The sequence below is a fragment of the Cyanistes caeruleus genome, chromosome 3 (assembly GCF_971803275.1).
Source record: "Cyanistes caeruleus chromosome 3, bCyaCae1.hap1.1, whole genome shotgun sequence".
Lineage (NCBI taxonomy): Eukaryota > Metazoa > Chordata > Aves > Passeriformes > Paridae > Cyanistes > Cyanistes caeruleus.
Window position 1 is genome coordinate 89,722,934 of NC_141703.1, and position 19,442 is coordinate 89,742,375.

Consider the following 19,442-nt stretch of genomic DNA (forward strand, 5'->3'; position numbering starts at 1 on the left):
ACGGCGCCCCGCCCCCTGCCCGGCGGGGTGGGCGGGGCCAGGGGAGCCCCCGCCCCACTGCGGCGAGAGCGGCAGCGGCCCCGGAGCTGCTGAGGGGGAGCAGCCCCCGGAGGCAGCGAGGCTGGTGGCGAATAGGGTTTATGGCGATGGGAAGGACTGAAAGTTGGTGTCGCAGCCTCAGCTGCATGCGAGAGGTTCAAATAGACCCCAAATTCGGGTGAAGTTGTGTCAGGGGAGATTTAGGTTGGATGTTGGGAAAAGGTTCTTCACCCAGAGGGTGGCTGGGCACTGGAACAGGCTCCCCAGGGAAGCAGTCAGAGCACCAAGCCTGACAGAGTTCAAGAAGCGTTTGGACAATGGTCTGGGGCACATGGTGTGACTCTTGGGGATGGTCCTGTGAAGGGCGGGAGATGGACTCAGTGGTCCTCGTGGGTCGCTTCCAACCCAAGATATTCTGTGATTCTGTGAAAATGTCACGGGAGTTGGCGTTGTTGGTGGCAGAGAGGGGTCCTGAGTGAGGAGCCCCCATTTCTCGCCGTGACACGGAGGGGTCTGTGCGGGTCGGTGCTCTGCCCGCGCACTGACATTGCCTCCTCGGGAGCAAATCCCTTTTTTCTTCCCAGGAGGGATACAAAGGACCCCGGGCTGCCCGTCCTGAGGCTCGCTCCGACGCCGTGCAAATCGCTTGGGACAGGTTTGTGGCCCCTGAAGCGCGATCCGGCACAGGAGGTGTTACACTGCACACAAGCCTCTATGAAAAGGTTATTCAGGTCAGGAACAAATGAGGCAGCGATTAAAAGTGACTCATTGCACAGCGCTGTCAACGTGGTTGGAAGCCGAGAACTGAATAAAATGGTGTAAGGAATAAACACGTAGCACCTCTCCTGTATAGGAATTAATCTGTAACACCTCACCAAAATGTTGCACATTCCTCACATTTGAAGTGACCAATGAGTGCACACTGGTCACCTCATTTTTCAGATGTTTTAGGGGTGCTTAGTGTAGTTCTGATACCCACTCTAACCCCTAGTTTGGTTTTTATGAGTCTTAGAGCTCTGTGAAGCAAGATAATAGTTTTTATTTCAGCATTTTACACTGGGATCCGTGCTTTTTTTTTTTTTTTTCACTTTAGCTCATCCCTTTTTGTTCAGAGGTACTCCCCATTTGAATGATAAAAAGATAGCAGTAAAGTTCAAAGAATAACTATAGCTCCAATAAATGCCCTCATGAAAAATAAAGGGTACATTGCTGATGAAACTGGAAAGGTTGATAGGTTTCTGCAGCCAGGAAAAAAGGGAACATAACTTTGTATGGGAAACAAAATATATGAGGACTATGGCAAGGAGACAAAAATGAAAAAGGGCATGAAACTGAGTAAGCAAATCTGTAAAGATAAGAGTACAGAGTTTTGGAGAATGAGGAAAAGTCAAAACCCAGTTGAAGCTATTTGAAGAATGTCATGTCCTACTGATACTATGTTCACCAGAGGCAATGCAAGTTAAAAAAAAAAGGCTAACAAAACCCAAAAGAAAGATAACAACATGAATTGTAAATAGGAAAGGGAAAGATAAGGTTAAAAATGAAATAATTAGGATAAAGAAAATATCACGGAGACTTGCAAGAAGCCTGGGAGTCAGGGGGTACTAGAGGAAGAAAATCTGATAACACAATAGTTTCACAGTTCTATGGAGGACAGAGATAAGACAGTTTGTTTTAAGTCATGAAAAGGATGAAAATTAGAAGAATGAATGATAACTTTGGAGTTGGAATAAGGTGCAGACATTTTTTGAATACCAACAACATTCCTCTTCCAGAGAATCACTATGGAGAGCTGCGTATTGATGATTAGATTCTACCTCAGAGTGTCCAAAAGGGAAGGTTTCGGAAGTATCCAAAAGGATCCTCACACTGCAGTGTGCTGTTAGGAAAACTGACTTCTAGGGAAAAAAACCCCACAAAAAACCAGACCAATAAAATCTAATCAGTCCTGTTTATAAACACTGAGAAAAAAACTTGGTCTCACTACTGGTGCATGTAAGGGCATGTACATCCCTTTTGAAAATCTTTCTCTAAGCTGGACTTAAATCCAGAAGCAGAGGGAGAATGAATGAAATGAGGATTGTGGTTTGGTGCAGAGGGAGAAAGGACAGTGTAGGACATAGGCAAATCCAGTAAGAGTTTTGACATGCACAGAAAGAAACCCCATTGAAGCACATTGCTGAGAAGTTTTGTAAAATAACAAAACAAAGGGAACAATTGGTTTTTACACCTGCTTTTTCCTTTTTGCTTTTTTTTTTTTTTTTTTTCCCCCCCCAGTGGAGAAACAAGCAGTAGACATGAGGCATTCTGTTGCTGACTTGTACTGGTTTAGATGGTACTGGTGTTTCTTAGGACACTTGTGAGATTGCCAACACAAGTTTCAATAAAAGTTGATAAAATTAGGAAAATGTGGAAAGATTTTAGATGCTAAATTGATACATAAACAAAGTTATTAAGACATGCCAGTGCATTGTGGGAAATATATATCTGAATCTTATGTATTTTAGATAGTAATGAGAGGGTATTCTCTTCAGTATTTTTTTCTGAATAGTATCTTTTACATTTAGTAGACATCTTGTTCTGCAAGGTCAAACAAAAACCAAATGTTAAAAGGATAACAGTTTGCTACAAAGATTTTGCTGAGAAAGAGGATCTTTAACAGTCCACACCATCAAAATTCATATGAACTTTCATTCTGATTTTTGCTTAAGGAAGCTTATGATTATGTGCAGTAATATAAAAAGATTGGTCAGAATCAAACCTGGCAAAGAAGAGTAATATTAATTTAGTGTTCCCTCAATCTGATTCAAGAACTGACCAAGAAAATGAATAATCAGGAAAGATGTGCTTAGATAATTTGACCAGAAAGTGATAATATTAAAGCTTATATGTATATGTCTTGTGTATAATTGATCATTAATGTTCTGGCCAGTTCTCTGGCTTTCTTGTTTTATTTTTTTTTTGTGGCAAATCCTGATTCAGCCTGTGAACTAGAATTTCCTGACTTTTCAAAGCTGCAAATGTATTTTAATCTCAGGTTATATTTTTGGTAGTTAAAAAAAAAAAAATACACATAGAAGTGTGCAATAAGTGATGGTTTCACAGTTGACACTTTTTAAGTGATTCATGTGAGTTCCTTTGATAATCCATGTATTGGCAGTTAAAAGCAATGACCCTTGAGAGAAATCACCGTATGCCCAGCATACCAGCAGTAGACTAGACCACACCCTGACAAAGAACTTCTGTACCTGGAGAGAAACGAAGGAAAAAGGTTTAATCAAATACCAGAAACACATTTATGCCAATGCAGGCAAAACAGTGACTTTGCACAGCTACCTATTCCTCCTTACACTGTGGGACATTTGCCAATATTACCCATGTTTCTGTGTAATTCCAGAACATCAAATGGCAGCAAGCATAGTGTTCCTGCCTGCAGAGCTCCACTAAAAATATCCCGTTTGTGCTGAATATCTGGTTAGAACAGCTTGCTGAACTCTATCAATTAGCCAGATCTTAATCTATTTAATGTGTTTTATTAAGGCTATATAATGCTAATGTTTTAATCAAAATGTCAAGCAGTACTAAATCAGATTCATTAGGAAGGTCCAAGTCTATCACATCCATGTGGTTACCTTGATCAAACAAACCTATAATCTCATCAAAAATTGAAGTCAGGCCTGCTTGTCAAGTCTTGTTTCCATAAAGCCATGTGGACTTGCTTTCATTGCATTCCTACCTTTAATTCCTTATTGATTGAATCACACATAGCATGGCTGTTTTAATTCACATAACATCACTGTTTTGTCTAGGATTACCAAGGATGCCAGGTCTGTTATTACCTTGGTCATTCTGCTTGGTTCTTGGAATAACATGAGCTTTCCTTTCGCTCTTTGAATATTAGCTGTAAAGAGAGCTGTTAAAAATTAACATAAGAAGGTTGGAAGTCTCCTACTCTTTAAGGATCTTTGGATACTCAGGTGCCATAGAGACTGCTGATTGAAAAACAGCAGTGCCATTCTCATCCTACAGAGGTGTCAATGGATAGAAAGATAATTCATCATCCTCATGTAATATTAATACATTATCATTTTTCTTTCTCTTCACAAGTACAGGATGGAAATATTTACCATAAAAATGAGATATTTTATGCATGCTCTGAGACCTGATTTCTTAATGAAGAAGCTGTGCAATGTGCCTGTACAAAACTGAGAATGTAATTTTGTGATAAGAACTCCATTTTGTGCAGTAGGCAAAGTAGAGGTGTAAATTAGCCCATGGGTAGAGTCCTCGATGGGTAAATCACCTCAGCTTGAGGTGATCTGTTCTTGTTGCTGTTGAGAAGGAAGGTCCTGCATCCATTTGAGCTCTTGGGGGTTTTTTGTCCCTTCAGCAATGCATTAATTTGCTAGGAAAGTCAATAGTTTTATTTTGGGTTAATGAGCTGGATTAGCACTTCACAGAGTCAGACAAGCCCTAGAGCCAATGCAAAGAAAAGCAGAGCCACAGACCTGGACAGAAAGATGAGAGCAGCCTCACTTTTGTTAAATGTGGTTTGGCTCAGTTACACACTAAAAATTCATTGTGATGGTGGCCTATTGAGCTGTATTCCAAATACATGCCCTGCTCAGGAAGGGCTGCACATCTCAGTGAAGAGCTGTCCCAAGCCACCTGAAGAGCAGCTGGGGAAAAGAGACTGCCCTGTTGCAACAGAGCAATGGGGGTTTTTGCAGAGGGTTCTTCCAAAGCTCTGGGACTCAACCTAGATATGGTTGCCCTGAAGCAGGGCTCATTTTCTAACAGGTTGTGGGGTCCAAGGTGTTACAGAAGCGACAGAGGAGCTGAAGCCTCGGTGATTGCACAGCACTAACTTGCTTTTTTACTGTAGCAAGTCGGCAAATCTCTGGGATGTCAAATTGAGATAACTTGGATTCTAGTCAAGACAATGTGGGGCCTTGCCTGGGAGACACAACTGGTCTAAGAGGCTTGATAAATTCTAGGGTAGTTAATATATGCCATGTACCGAGTTGCCAGAGATTTCTTATCCACTTTTATTGTAGTTCTCAGACTGACTTTTTGGTATTCTCTCTGCATCCAACTTGCATTGTATTCCATGCACAGTTTTCTAGTTCTTCCTCTTAATCCCTTTGCCTAACACTTCATTTTATAGATCCCTGTCTGTCACATAGTTTAGCTCCCTATTTCCCCTCTTCCCCCTTCAATAAGGATTAGATAAAACTGTCTGGCTTTCCCAGGTCCTGCTGTGAGCCAGGCTATTTGAACTCCTAATGACCCGGGCTTGCAATCCAGCATGTGCACATCTGATGTGTCTGAAGATGTAATGGTTGATTAAAATATTTTTAGTAACTGGCACAGGTTTTCAGAAAGCAGAGTTGTTATTTTCGTACTCTGAAGTTTTAATTTCCACCAAGCATATGTCTGACTTTTGATCAATATAAACATTTCTGATTTTTTTTGTGGATGTTTTCCATTCTCTACATTTTCATCTTCTCTGGGAGCTGCAAAACAGCAGGAGCTGATACCTTTTCAAAGTCAGTTGTTAATAGTTTGCAGAACAGCTTTTCAAAAAAAGATATATGAAAATGGAATTGCCACTAGCTTATCAATACAAGGGAATATTGGGGTCCTTGACCAAATATATTCCTTTCCAGGTAACAGATCCACCAAACTGACCAGTCACCCTCCCAAACATGTTTGCAAAAGATCACAGATTTCCCAGTCATCAAGGATAATCTTTCAGATAGGGAACTTCAAGCATCAGTTAAGCATGTTAGATAATCTACTGTATTTAAATCCCTTGAGAGGAGAATATCCTTTATTAAAGCAAAATCAGTAAGAGCTTTAGCAAGTCAGAAAGACTGTAATTCACAGTGAATATTCTTTTTGTTGTCAGCTTTGCTACAAATTTGACGTTTTATGCCTTTCTCCATTATTACTCTGAGTGTTTTGCAAATTATCACTGACATTTGAAGTGACAGCCAATGTACTGCAAATTGTTAGCTCACTTTACTAGATTCTCTCCTAACAAAGGTCTCAGTTAGGACTGGGCTACTTGTCTTGGTTGTTTCAAACCCACATAGTCTTGTAAGTTTGAAACATAATCTTTGAATTAATTTAAAAGTATAAGGAGTTTGAAAAAAACCCAAAACATTTAATGATTCTGCACTTGCTCTGTAGAAAAGCCATCAGCACAGTTTGCATTTTTGGGCAGGTTTCTTCTAAGGTTCACAGAAAAGAGACTTCTAGTCGGGGAAAATTTCAGCTGTCCTTCAGTATCCTTCAGTTTAAATTATAGGGTAAAAATGTCCATTCACTCAAACTGGTTTGATGAATCATAGGAAACAAAAATATAATGCATCAGTTCACAGAACATCAAATACTACATTTCTGGCCTATTTGTGAAAAACCTTCATAGAAAAGTCTTGGTCCAAGAGCAGGTGACTGCATTTCATATGGATGGCCCTTAATAGTGTAGATATTTGGATTAATAAATAGTTGGGAAGATCAAAGTAGAGAGAGAGAAGAAAAGCAAAGGTAAAATGGAGCCCACATTCCAGTAGTTCAATCCTTTTCTTATTAAGAGCACTCAGTTTTATGTCTGCACCTTTCATTTTTAACAATTGATATATTCTGCAAATTGCTGTTGACCTGCAAGACCAATACCCTTGTCTCTTTTTGACTAAACAATTCTTCACTAATAAACAGCTTAACCAGAAGACTCCAGGGAACAAATGCTACCTGCAGTCTGACTTTCAACCCTCTTTTGAAGTTTATGAAGAAAACCCTTGCTGCTACTCTATAGAATCTCCCCCATCTCCCGAACCATCCCCCAAACCTGGACCACATCCTGACCACAGCCATGTCCTTCAGCACAGGACTGCAAACCACCTAATCAACTGTCTAAGAATTAATGTCATGTTGAGCTATTCCATGGGTGAATCTAATCACTGAAATGGCTCTTATATCTTCCTTTTCCCCCCTTTAATCTTAATTTAAGAGCAAAGTGAAGGCAGATCCAACCATTCTGTCTCCTCAGCAAGTATTCTATGAAACGTTCCATCCTAGTCTCGATACTTTGTTGAAAGGAAGTCTGGCAGAAATGTTAGCAGTGAAAACCCAATCAGTCCTAAAAGTTTAAAAAATGTTTCTTCATGCCAGAAATGACATCTGTATTATTCCACAGCCCTTGTTCTGTCTCACAGTCAGGGATTTTCTTTATGCCACTGTGATATATCAAATAGGAATTTGGTGTGTAGTGCCTGCATTGGATTGGATTGAGTTGTCTCAGGGGCTTGGCATCCTTGCCAAGCCTGTCCCATCTGCATCCTTCAGGTAGTGGGTATTTGCAGAGTGCTTTTCCAGCTAAGAAGTTAGTGCAGTGCTGATCTGCAACACAATGCTGAACACAAAGTCTATCCCTCTGCAATCCTATTAATGGCCATTTCTTCAGACCTGGAGGAAATGAGAATCCACCTCAGGACAGATCTGAGCTTAATTCCTCAGTGTATAATCAGTATTTGAAATGACAGGAATAATTTGTTTTCCGGTTCAGAAGCTCAAAATAATGTTAATATATTTCAAATATATTGAAGTAAATATCCAAATGTAAATTCGGAAAGGAAAAAGAAGGAAATGTCTGCTTTGAAAATATCATAATTATTTTTTCCAAATGTTGCTAGCATTTTATTTCTACTAGAATCATCTTCTAAACCTGACATACTTCAGTCTTACCATTGACTCAACCTAGCCCAAAATAGCTGTCACTGACTTCCACTTCTGTCCTTTGTAGAAGTTTGATGCATTTGTCAGTGGAGAATTAGGCACAGCTTTCCTACATCTCAAGTTCTGTGTGATGACCATTGAATTAAAGCAGTTTCCCAAGAAACTGCAGGAGTTTTCTAAAGTATTTGGTAGAGACCATTGTCTCCCATTGCAAATTCAAGTCTCTCTAGGCAGACCCACCACCTGTAGGTGGAATACACCAGACTGATGTGCTTGCTTATCCCATCTGTGTCATCAAGCCATGCTTTATTACCCAAATTCGGGCAAAGAATTAAAAAAGCATTCTGTCTATTGTTCTACTAAGTGACTAGCAAATAATTGCGTAGCCCACTCATGTACGTCACATCATGTTCATCTCTATCCACAAGGAAAATCACTTTTAATCTTTGGCTCCAGCATTAGGGAAGTGTTCAAAGTGATAAATCATATGGAGCGTTTTGATAGCTTCTTCCTAATAGAATTCAGTTTTCTGTATTTTTGAGAATTATTTTCTCATCTCTGTAAAATAAATAAGACTATAAATCCTGGTCTAAAGGATAACACCAGGAATCTGGCAGTTATTAAATAATATGCAGCCAAAATGAAGTATTGTACCTCTGATTCATTTGTCACATATTTTAGTCATTCGTTTCACCTGTTGGCAGGTTTGAAGGTGAATAGGTATAACAGATACAAACAGTAATTTATTTGCTATTTAAGTTTGCTTAGTAGTGCCTGGGCTGTAGGAATTTGGGTGATTCATCAAAGGCTCTTGTCCTCCAGACAGCACAGACTCTGTTTCATTACAAGCCCAGCATTTTCTGTAAAAGCAGGAGGAGGCATGTCGAAGCTTTCCATTCCTGGTTAACATGAACAGAACATCTCAGCCCTTGCTTTGCATCTACCATGTGCTCACAGACAAGTTGTAAAACCAAAGTTCTCACTCATTTTGAATATTAAGATCCCCAGACATTTTATGGATTGTGTGCCTTCTGAAATGCTCAGTTTTGATCAGGTGCACGTTCACATCCTATTCATCACTCGGCAACATAACCTATGGAGGATGATTGGCATTCATACTAGAAATGCCTTATGCTTTCCTACCACTATGAATTATTGCTTTCATCTCTGAATTTACATACACTGATGCTTGGACAGATTCTAGACACCTTTGGAAGGAAAATGTTTCGAGTGACTGATGGAACAAAGAATGTTTCTACTTCTCATCAGACTATTCTTTAAAATATATCACTGACTTAGTATTTTGATCACTGCATTTTAGTTTAGGCTCACCAAAACTCATTCTGTCAAGGTGGGTTTTTCTTTCCAAAGATGTGTACTAAGATCTAATTGGTTCTGCATCTTCAGTGTTTTAAGGTTTTTCTATTTTGATGCAACTGATGCCACTGTGCTTATTTAGAAGAAAAAAAGGCTTTAGTTCTTTACAAAGGAACTAAAAAAGGGTATAGTTCCTCTCATCCTCTCTGCTCACATAGCTGGGATTTGACTTCTCCGCATAAGAAATGGTTTTGTTTCAGTGTTGCATTAGGGTTGTGTGACAAGATTTTGGTAACAGTGTGGGGACTACAGGAGCAGCTTCTTTGAGAAGCTGCCAGAAACTTCCCCCATATCTGACAGAGCCAAAGTCACTTGGCTTCAAGATGGACTTGCTATTGACCAAGGCTGAGCCCTCCAGGCCTCTGTGATAACTTATTTTAAAAGGGGAAAAAAATGTTTGGGCAGAAGTAATTGTGGCCAGAGAAGAGATGAGAATGAGAATATGTGAGAGGAACAATTCAGCAGACACCAAGGTCAGTGAAGAGGGAAGGGCAGGAGGTGCTCTACATGCCAGAGCACAGATTGCCCTGTAGCTTGTGGTAAAGACCCTGGTGAGATGTGCTGTCCCCCCGCAGTCCATGGAGGTCCACGGTGTAGCAGGAATCCACCTGCAGGCCATGGAGGCAGCTGACTGCCTGAAGGAGGCTGTGACCCCATGGGAAACCCACACTGGGGCAGAGTCCTGGCAGGACCTGTGGCCCTATGGGGAGAGGAACCCATGCTGGAGAAGGTTTGCTGGTGGGACTTGTGACCCTGCAGGGGACTCACACTGGAGTGGTTTGTGAAGAACTGTAACCCATGGAAAGGAGTCATACTGGAGAAATTTATGGAGAACTGCCTCCTGCGGGAGGGACCCAGCACTGGAAAAAGGGAAGAACTCCTCTCCCTGAGGAGAAAGCAGCAGCAAAAAACCCACATGATCATAACCTCCATTCCCTTCTCCCTGTGCTGCTAGGTGGGGAGGTGGTAGAGATTTGGGAATAAAGTTAAGCCTGGGAAGGAGGAAGGGGTGGGAAGAAAGTGTTTTTAAGATTTGTTTTACTTCTCATTATCCTGCTCTGACTTGATTGGTAATAAATTCAGTTAATTTCTCCAAATCGAGCCTCTTTTGCCCATGACAGTAATCAGTGAGTGATCTCTCCCCATCCTTATCTTAACTCACGAGCTTTCTTTATATTTGCTCTCCCCTGCTCTCTCCAGTTGAAGAGGGGAGTGATAGAGCAGCTTTCATGGGCACTGGCATCCAGCCAGGATGTTAAACAAGTGTTAAATTGCACATTTTTCTGTCTCTGTAGTTTGTTCTGGCTCTGTTACACCGAAGGACGCTGCAGATGCAGGCAAACACTATTCTGTACACCAATGACAGGACTTAACACATCAACATTTACCTGCTCACAAGTGTGGAGTTCCTGGAAGCTGCAGGAAGTATCTTCTCTCTTCACCAACTCATATTCATCTGCTGCCCTGTAGAGTTTCAGAAGATCTTCCCACTCCCTTGATTTTGCTTCTGGTGTGAATACATAAAAGCTTGAACTCTGGATACCTGTTGCATTTGACAGGCTAATTGACCCATTTTAATTAATTGTCTTTGGCTCACACATAAGAGATCACCTTTCCCATAAGTAGCTTAAGGAATCCACTCATTAATCTTCTTAAGCAGCTATTCTGTTTTCACTTCCTCTAAGGCATTTGCTCACACAGCCTCCACACTAGACTCATCCAGCAAGGAAATCCCCAAAGGCTCTTCACTGAGCTCTGGGAGAACCCTACCTCACAAAATCATTCCTGGAAGAAAGGGGTCATTATATTTTAGTTAGATGCTCTTTTACCTTGGGAAAGGTAGCCAAATTAAGCTGACCTCAACTTGATTTTGAAGTTTTTCCAACTTCTAGGAACAATTACACAATTACACCTGGAGGTAGGTAAGGCCTCTAAAACAATCTTTCTGGTACTACATTAAAATCACCTCTGAATACAAAACACTGTATTTTCAACCCCTTGCTATCATACTGAGATGAAAATATTGCATTAATTTTAAGTAAGCTTTGACAGTTTCAAGACTAAAAACATACTGAATCTCCGTTTTTGCCCGGTGTAACCTCACAGAATTCATGAAACAAGAAGCTCTTGTGCTTTTTTTTTTTTTTTCTGGCTGCATCACAAATGTTTTTGGAAAGGTCTTCTTTGGGCCACCTTTTCTTCTTCTGCCACACAACTTGCTCTGGCTTGTAAGTAAAAAGATACTACTTTGGAAATAATGTAATAAAATCTCTGTTCTCACTGGTGTAGTAGAAACAGGAGCTGAAAAACTGATTACATTTGACATATGTAGTTGAGTCAATGAACAGGACAGGGTGGATTTTAGAATATGCAATGCAAGGCAGCAAGGTTTAAAAAAAGATGGGTTGAGAGACTTGGGAAAAAGCTGATTCAGACTACATACTGATATTAGGACAAGGCCATAGGTTTTAAACATGCTTAGGGAGAAGAGGGACTAACAGAGAAGAAGGAAAAAACGTAAGGCTGGGGAGAATGGGAAAAATCAAAATCAGCTTTCTGTTTTGGTCATACTGAATAGAAGCTGACAGCTCTTCAGCCCTAAAATTATGTCAGGTGAAAGCTGAGATGTTAGTTTGGACAGGAGAGTGACACCAGTCAGTACTGTGTTTGTCAGGATGCTTGTTGAATCTGTGTGGATGAAATACCCTCGGGGATTGTGCAGAGGGAAAAAGGGTTTTAGGGCCAAGCATATGGAACCACCACAAAATATTTCAGACAAAAAAGCCACTTTGAAGGGTTGGAAAGTTTACAGCATCCTAACCAAATGTGGCTGATCAGAAGCACAGAAATCAGGATATTGTGCCATCTTTGGAGACAGCACATGCTAAACTGTATTTGGAGGTGGATTGTCAGGAGGATAAGGCTCTATGTCCTTCCCAATGGTGAATACAGAGGGGTCCTTAGCACATCTGTGTCCATCTCTGTGGGGCAGCAACCTTAGTACAGAGCTGGTTTGATATTATTTATGGGAGTGGCACCAGACCAACTACTCAGGTTTTCAATCAGTCTTCCTTTTTCTTTATAAAGAGGAAAAGAACCCCAAACAGCCAGACTACTGTTCCGAGTGCCTCAAAGTTGTCATGGGCCACCATTCAGTTGGGCTCCATATTGGTGAGAACAGGTCAGTCTTGGCCTGACTTCCTCTGCCCTTACACCAGCCATCTCTCCCTTGCCTTGTGCTCCATCCCTTGTACCAAAACTTGTGAGGTCACATGTATAAGTCAGATCAGCATGCTGAAACTATTTTCTTTTTGGCAATATCAGTTTTCTGCCAGATCAGGTTGTTTACTCAGCTCACCCTGCTGTTGCAGAACCTCTAAATCTTAAAGCTGACACTCTTAAAGAAGAGTTGTGGGAGCATGTGGCTGGGGCTGGGAAGGTACCCCCTTTCTGTAGCACTGGGCAAGGCACAAGAAAAAGCATCACTGGAGCTGGTCTCCCTGTCATTAGGGTGGAGAGAAAATGTCCCTGTGAAAATGAAGCAGGCTGTGCTTTAAACCTGAGTCACCACAGTGCAAAGCTCAAGTTTTCTATTGCATTTACATGTATTAACAGTGAAACTACTAATTGCCTTGTCTTGGTGGGTTTTGTTTTTAGCACATTTTTCTTCATCTTGTACTAAACAAACACTGTTCCAATTCCTTTCCATAGGCAGACTTTACATTGAGGTCTACATGTAGACACTTTTGTGGATACAAAGTGTGAGGAATCGTTTTTAACCTCTGAGATGAACAGATACACTCAGTGGTATTTTGTGACCACCTTTAGCTCAGTTTTTCAATAAATACATCAAAAAATCCAAGTGCTCTGAGTAGGGTACATTTCTTGACTTTAAGACCAGTCAGTAGGTGGGAGGTGGGACAGATCTGTCCGTGTGACCTGGGGGATAATAGATAAGAGTATTTTGACACTGCATGTTTCTCTCTCATGTACTGTGCTTGCCTCCTCTCACCTTGATTATAAAGATTTTTAAAAAATCTGATTCTTCACCACCTACACATATGCTATTAAAATCATGATGTGTATTAACAAAAAACCTTTCCCAGCTGGATGGGAAATTGCTGATAGTGTTGCTATCAACAGAAGCCAGCTCTTCATTGTGCAGCCATTCACCATGAGGCCATAAAACCAAAGCCTGCCGGGTTTTACAGTCTCAGAAATTGTTAGTTTCTCATCCACTCCTCCATCTTTCCTTTGTTTTTTTTGTTTCGCCTCCTCTCTCCCTGGATAAATATAAACTGCCAAGATCATGGGTAGCACTGACAAAGCACGATGGAGAGCTGACCAAATTACTCTGTCTCGTGTTCCATTATTTTTGGGAATGAGGTGGGAAGGAGCAAGAGGATAACACAGGCAGACCTGCATTCTGGGCCCTAGCTCCAGAGCAGCTGCAATTACTGATGCTCCTCCTGCCCCTCCCTCCTTGGCAAACAGTTACAGATGGAGATGATTCTTAGGGCTAAGCTGTTTTCAGGAGAGTAACCAACTCCATTTAACAAGGAGCAGTTCTGAAAAACGTCACTTGGACCACAGTATCTTTTTCAAATTCCAGGAAACTGAAAGCTCAGTTCAAACTTCAGTGCTTTCCTGCTCTCATAAGGCAGCACTTGACAGCTCTGGTCATACATTTTTACTAGGGTTAGGAGGTGATATCACAACTTCGGGCCTCTTGCCAATCTGAAGTAGCTATGCTTTATCAGTGGGAAAGAAACCAGTTTAGTTTACAACATCTTAGTGACTTAGTTCCTCATTAGCTCCTATTATTATTCTCTGAGATTTCTTTGAGACTTGCAATAGAAAATACTGGACAAGTGAAATAGAATGACAAAGCTGGTCTCTAGGAGGATTTTCTCTGGAATTCAGTCAGTGACAGCTACTGCTTCATTGTGCTTTCTTTTTGGTGTGAAATTCAGTTGTTGAATATCACATACCTACTTAGGCTGATAACTAACAGCTGTAGCCCTGAATGACTCCACATTTGCTGGCAGGATGGCTCCATTCTCAGTAGTCCTTATTTCTGCTGCTGTCTGTGAAACACTACGAAACATGAATGATTGACATGTGGATTAAGTAGTCTCTAGATAAATTGTAGGTAATTAATTCCCACACCAAAAAGAAACGTGTCAAAAACCGTTAATGTATAAATAGAAAACACATATCTTAGTCAAAACAGAACCCACAGCTGCTAACAAAAGTAATTCTATTGTTGCTGTGTTCTGAGCCCAAAGGGGACTAAAGCAAGTAATTAATGAGACATCTCCTTGTGTCTGGGTGTCCTTTTCAGCAGTTACTGAATATTTCCTCTGCTTTCATATATCTTCTCCCACCAGTTTAACATGAAATAACAATTTTCACTTTGTAATTAAGACCTGTCTTGCAAGCATAACAGAGTCTCATCTTCTGCACGGCTGTGGGACCTGTATCACACCTCCTCTCCTCAAAAGGAGCTCATCTGAAACACACGAGGTGAGTCACTATCTAGGCAAACAGAGCTGGGACTGGAGAATTAAATGCCTCCACTAACTTTTATGGTGTGTACCCACTTAAAAACAGCTGTGCCTGCAGCACAGGGCTTTTGTTTTAACCACATTATACTGAGAGAGAAGAAAAGAAAAGGAAAGAAGGAAATGGTTTTGTCCCTAGGCTCTGGAAGCATCTTGGGGAGTTGAGAGGATGCCTGGGGTAAGCATGTAGACAAGCTCCACTACAAGACTTGGCTTGGAAAAGACAGTAAGTATCTCTTAGGGTGGATGGCCTTTAGCAGTGTAGGTGGAGCTGTGATAAATGGGTATTTCTCCACTAAGCATCATCAGTGAAAGAGTTAACAAGTTCCTAAGAGCTGAGGTACCAAAGCCCAGTAGTAATTTGTTTTCATTGTCAACTTTGCTTCAGGCTGTTGCTGTTACATTTGTTTCAGAACGAGAATCCAGTGGTTTCTGTTCAGCTTGTGTTCAGTTTTTCTGCAGTGACCAATGTAACAAGATAATTTTAAAATAAAGATGAAAAAATTCTGTCATGTTTACAGTGCCTATCCTGACCTGTAAGATATCCTGGTTGTGTTTTATCTTTAAATTTATTTAAGTTATTTGTCCCTTGGGATTTTTTTCTTTCCTCTTCCATTCTACTCTGTTCCTTTGCAAGGTGGTAGCTGATGGTCACCTCCATCCTAAACTGAAACTGTAGTGGATATCTTGACATTGTATAGCAGCTGCTACTATGTAGGTGAAAGAACAGACAATTTTTGCCATTTACTCACAGGTATCAGGAGACTTTTCTCTGCTTCTCCAATTCAGTTAAATCTGTGCCTTCTGGTGTGGCTCATCACTTTTGGCTTTGTCCTCCTTCTGAGTCTGGCAACACCTTTTTAGAATTTGACATCACTGGTGCTCCTTCAGTCAGGTATCACACATCACCTGTGCACCTTTGCAAATGGTCTGACTTGGTCTTTGCTGTGAAGTCACCTTACAGTCACCAGGCCAGCCTTGGGAGGTACAAGGATCATCCAGGGCCAGGTCTGATTCTGGAGAATGGGGGCTTCCTGACAGTGATTTGGAGGCTGGTAGGCAGAGCTCTCTTCCTTTTTTTAATACTTTTGCATCCCTGTCCCCAGTCAAGAAAGGTACTGCATAGCCATGCTTCACGCTCTCTAAAGCCTCTGTGTATGTTCCCCGTGCCCTGCAATGGGCACACCCACAGCAATGACATATTATTAGTTAGGAGTTGTTCTGCTCGGGAATAAAGCAGAGAAACACAGCATGTGAAACCACAGCACAAGTAAACAAAACTGTAATTTGTGAAAATGTGGCTAATTAGAAATGGCCAATTCCATTTTCCCTCATGAAGGGAACCAAGGTCCAATTCTTCTAAGCTCTATAGTCAAAAGACTTACTCATATCAGCATTAAGAAAGTTTTACACTGAGTGCTGGGTTTTTTTTAACAAACAAAATAGGCCCAGAGTTGCTGATTCTTGCATTCTTTTATCTTGTTTCTATCCATTTGGCTTATGTACGTTTTGAATTGTGCTGATCAAAACATGCTTCAATACTCTCCAGCTACATTACTTGTTTATAGTCATGACACCTATTAATCCCAATATCCATCTGATAATACATTTTGTGCATTTGTGCCAGCCTCATCTAGCAATTCCCCCTTGACTATGTTCTCATTAACCCTAGGACTCTTTTCTGTGATATTTTCATTTCTCTGTACTCATGTTTATTCATCCTTTCCTTTATTTGCTGGGGTTGAACTTCAATTAATTGATTTCAGCTCATTCTTCTAGCTTGCACTTTGTGTATTCTCACCTTCCAGAGAGAGCTATGTACATGCTTCTCTCTTTCTATTCTGCAGGTATGGGCAGGCTCTCAAGCTGAGAGGGGTTGCTTGGGTATGACAGGACACCTCCTTGATTAATTCTCCACCACTAACACTTATCCTGGGTGTCTGGCTGTTTTTCATCAGGCTTTTTTACAAGGCAGAGGTAACATCAGTTGACACTCCTGTAGCAGAGACTTGTTTGCAATTTCGCAAAGAAATAGCTTCTCTTGTTTCCTTGGCATTCAACATAAAGATAAGAGAGGACTCGTAAAATCACAGAATCACAGAACAGTTTTGGTTGGAAGGGACCTTAAAGGTCATCTAGTTCCAGCTCCCCCACCAGAGAATAGATGCCACCCACCCGGCTGACAAAGCACTAAGTCACGTAGAATGCAGCTGACAGCAAAAACCAGGAGGGGACAGGGAAGTCAAGTACTTGCTCTGGATCTCAGGAGAAATGGACCAAGCTGTGTTCTTGTGTGACCTCTCCCAAGAAGATGGACTTCTGTCCTCCTCCAGTAGCAAGACTGCAGTGAGGTTCATGAATTTTCTAATACCTGTGTCTTAATAGATCTGACCCATATCACCCATTCCACACTTGGATCCTGTTTTAAGCTCCTAGCATTGATACTAACATTAATACTAAAGTCCTTGTGCTGACCATGCTATTTTTAACCACTGGAGCCCATGGTGTTTGTAGGTCTAAACCCAGGAACAAACACCTTTCATGGCAGTAATGCCAATGTACTGACTGTGGCTGCTGTTCCAAACGGAGCTCCTCTTCAGAGAGCATCTGTCTTAAATTTACACCCTTCTATATCTCTCCGGGAACCCCTTCTAGTTGCCTGACAGGGAGCCAAGGAAAGAGCTCCTCCCATGCTGTCTGAAACAAGCCAGGGTGCTTGAACAATGCCACCTCCCAGCACGGGACATCAGGGAGGCGAGTGGGTGACAAGGAGGAGGGAAGAAAACACCTCTGAGCAACAGCCCTGGTGATGTATTTGGATGAGGGTGTTTGTTCACAGCTCCAACGGTTTTTCCACCTCCAGCAAACTGCTGACAACCATCTGATGGCAAAATAAACCAAAATTGTGTGCATCTCCTACACTGCTTGCTCTAACAGCAAAACATCTGCATAGCTGTGATACTGAGTCCCTCTGGTAGTTTGAAGTTTACGATTCAGATCCTTCGTATTAAAAAGGATGCAATGTAATGCACTTTTCATTCAGTGGCTTTCATAGATGTGGAGAGTGATAAAACATTCTTAGAACAGCTGTGGAGTTTAAAATGAATGTGTTGGCTGCAAAAACACTGCATGGCAGGACACACTTCCCTGCATTTGGCACACGCTGGAGGAGCTGAGGTTTGAGAAGTAGCATTCAGATTTCAGTAATCCACATACAAGGTCATTTCAGGGAATGATAGACATAGCTACTGTGGAGTATTTTTTGTTCACTAGGCTTGTTATCCTGTCAAAGAATATAATTAAATTGGCTTCTTAGATGCACTATAAGCCCCAGTTGTCTGCTATTTATCACCTTATTTTGCTGCTCACTCAATGACTACGTTATTAATTTCTTACCTATTTTTTAGCAACTGATGCAGTGTTCTTTGTGTTCTAGTTCCCTGTCTTCCATCACCTATATAAATTGGAAGCTATCTCATTTCTTGGAAGAAAAAGTTGGCTTATATTCTTTCCCAGCAGATAACGTTTAGGGTCACACTTTGCTTTCAGGGGTGCTCATAAGTAATCATCTGTATCAGAAGTTGTGATTATTCAGCTGGTTACCCAGCTTACATTTAGTGGTGCCACACTGAGTAATAGCCTGTATTTAAGTTTTCTGTGTCTTCATGTTGAACTTCATAGATTTGTTTTGTGATTTGGCTTGTTGCTTCCTTCCTGCTATCAGGAAAGGCTTTCTAAAGGTATTATGCTTTTTAGTAGAAAGTAGGCAAGAGTTTCAGTCTTCATACAACCACAATAAACCAAAATGCTCTGCGTGTCTTTCCTGTAGTAACTGAAGGGTATCCACCTGCTTTATTAACATGAACTAATATGCTCTCAATGGCTCCTCTGTAATAGAAGGATATCACTCTTACTATCTCTTAGAGAAGGCAAACTAGGGTTCAGAAAGGGTGTGGATTGCTCCAAGTTCATTGAGATCCACAAGCTGTGATTGAAATCTCTAACACCTGCCTTGAATAGACACATTGGAGTATGTGTAGTACAAAACTGCTCAGAACCAGCTTCCTCTGTAAGACACTGATAACTCAGTGGAGCCCTCACTTTCCTGGGTGCTCTCTCTTCCTACAATAGTCAGACACACACTTTGGGTGAAATGCTCCCTAAATTTCTCCTGGTTGTTTTTGCCACCCACAGGAAAAACCATGTGGGTCTGGCAGCCTCCCCCACCTTCTGGATGCAGCTTATATCTTGGTCACCCTAAAATCCTTTCCTAGAGAGACTTCTGCCAGGATATAAGAAGGAGGGGGTTCTAGGGGTAGGGAAGAGCTTGTCACCTAGGACAATAGGCTCTTAGGGGTAGAAAAGTCATACTTTTTCAGCCTACTTTTCCTAAGCTGTTGCAAGACAAATTACATTGTGCTGATGAAAAAAGAGCCTGAGTTTTTGGAATGGTGGGGGACAGTGAGTAGCCATCCTTTGTTCTCAGCATCAGTTTCTCCAGGGGTTTCTCTTACTTCTCCCATCTTGGCCTATCTTCTTTACTTCCTCCTTATCCCAAAACCCTAAAGCCTGGAGTAGTAAAATTAAGTTTTGCCAAAGTCACTGAAGCATTGAGCTGTTCCTGAGCTATAACCTCTCTGTGCATTTCCCATTTTCCATGCTCCACTGTCTGAGGTAAAAGCTTCCTTTCTCAAAGAAGGAAGGTTCTATCAAATACAAATT

At 41.3% G+C, this 19,442-nt stretch overlaps 1 long non-coding RNA gene across 2 annotated transcripts in view; it reads left to right on the forward strand.

Moving 5' to 3' along the window:
* Window positions 1-41: 41 nt before the first annotated feature.
* The window catches only part of LOC147654328 (uncharacterized), a 33,900-nt gene continuing 14,499 nt past the window's right edge, over window positions 42-19,442 (forward strand). The window contains exons 1-3 of one of the 2 annotated variants that reach the window (XR_015285390.1): window positions 106-194; window positions 624-694; window positions 1,815-1,903. This is a non-coding gene — a long non-coding RNA (uncharacterized LOC147654328). Of the gene's footprint in view, window positions 195-623; window positions 695-1,814; window positions 1,904-19,442 lie in introns of those variants that run through there. The other variant, XR_015285389.1, reaches the window with a different exon arrangement.